At 40.2% G+C, this 1,613-nt stretch overlaps 1 protein-coding gene across 1 annotated transcript in view; it reads left to right on the top strand.

The window, feature by feature from the left end:
• Positions 1-616: 616 nt before the first annotated feature.
• LOC107082412 (volume-regulated anion channel subunit LRRC8D-like) overlaps positions 617-1,613 on the top strand; it is a 6,586-nt gene continuing 5,589 nt past the window's right edge. The window contains exon 1 of the mRNA XM_015371093.1: positions 617-970. The gene's annotated coding sequence lies outside the window, so the exon portion shown is untranslated. The remainder of the gene's footprint in view (positions 971-1,613) is intronic.

The raw sequence follows: 1,613 nt of genomic DNA, 5'->3' as shown, positions 1-1,613 counted from the left end.
TAGCTTATTTATTATTTTTTTTCTGAGAACTGAGGGGGTCCTAAAATGTCCACCATACTGTACAGTCATCCTTTTACTTACACTAATTTCTGCTACTTTGAAAACAAGAAAATACGTTTGATTATTTTATCTCTAAAATGCCTTTTTATAGACTAGTCATGGTTTTCATTCTCTTATAATAAACAAGGAAAGATAACATAAAGCACACTTTTTTTGTTTAGCTGACATGTTGAATGCAGTGAGCAGTTTATATTCTTCTTTTCATATTATTTCATGATACATTTATCTATAAAAGTCCACCGGTTCCTTATGTAATAAAGGAGCCTGTATATTAGGATATATTTGTTTTTTTAAATATATTTTGTGTTAAAGGCACAGACGGAAAATGTGTGTTGTATAAAAAAAAAAAGAATAGTAACAGATGCATATAATTTTCTTACGCAATTAATTGTTGGTATGTAGTAAAGTAATCACCTTTATCTCATCATCACCAGTGTTGCCTAAGAACAGATGATTGGAGCCGGTTTTTATAGAAATAGAAAATAAGCTTTGAGTTCACGTTAAACTGAGCGCTTATAATTTGAGGACGGTCCCTAACTTCTGCAGGCCATCTCTATCTTTACCGTCAATCGGAGCGGCGGATTAGCGCGCGCTAGGTGCGCGGATTAACCAGCTTTTTGCGCGTGACCATGAATGTGCGGTCCTGACAGATCATACTGCGGGTCACCATCGATTCGGAAACTGACGCATCCATCCGGGTCCACGGCTCCGTGTCCGTGGAGGGCAGAGGACCCGACCATCTGCGGCGCAGAGAGGGGAGGTAAGCCGCTTATAGGGAACCGCAAACGGGCCTGCTGTCGGAACCATGCGAAGAAAGGACGGATTCCTGGTTTCAGAGAGGATTGATCTGTGAAATGAGGCTTTGTTCCGAACAGCTGGAGTCCAAATAACGGTACCAGCCCCCCTGAAGGTGAGCAGAGTGGATGGAGGTCCTTATTTTCCTTTATTAATGTCTATTAATAGACCTGCTGGGGGATGGTCTGGTTCTTATAGAGGTATGGTGTTTATTACACACGATAGACTGTCAATTTAAACTTCAATCAGTGGTTTAGATGATGTGAGCAGGTTGTTTGTTTATAAGAACTGTGGTTGGCCCCGCCTCCTGTTCTGCGTCCATGGATGTGGAGCCGGTCCCAGCCTGCTGTCACTCACACACTGACCTTCATGCTTTAACCTGCGAAAATCTAAAGCTGACATTTCATCAGTTATAACCTTTAAATCGCTATTAATGTGGTTCTGGAATCAGAATTAATCTCCTTTGCCTCCATCGATGAGTTCATTAGGCAGCTGAGCGCAGCCGGCCCAAGGCATAAGGGAAACAAGCTCCTATTTCTGACTCTGGAGCTAAACGGAAACAGCAACGCTCCAAATGTAAGCAGAATAAATCAAAAGAAAACTCAAAAAGAACATTAATACGTTTTTGGAGTGAATTTTGTTCCATTGTTTTAAGACAAATATATGTTTTGAAATTGGGGATTTGAAGAAAAAAAGCCATCTGGAAATGAAACTTCTTATTAAAAATAAGGTGTGGAGAGTAACTTAGCTTTTTTTTT

This window comes from Cyprinodon variegatus, unplaced genomic scaffold, assembly GCF_000732505.1.
Source record: "Cyprinodon variegatus isolate N-32 unplaced genomic scaffold, C_variegatus-1.0 Scaffold53, whole genome shotgun sequence".
Lineage (NCBI taxonomy): Eukaryota > Metazoa > Chordata > Actinopteri > Cyprinodontiformes > Cyprinodontidae > Cyprinodon > Cyprinodon variegatus.
Note: the sequence above shows the minus strand (reverse complement) of the source record. Positions and strands in the feature narration are given on the sequence as shown.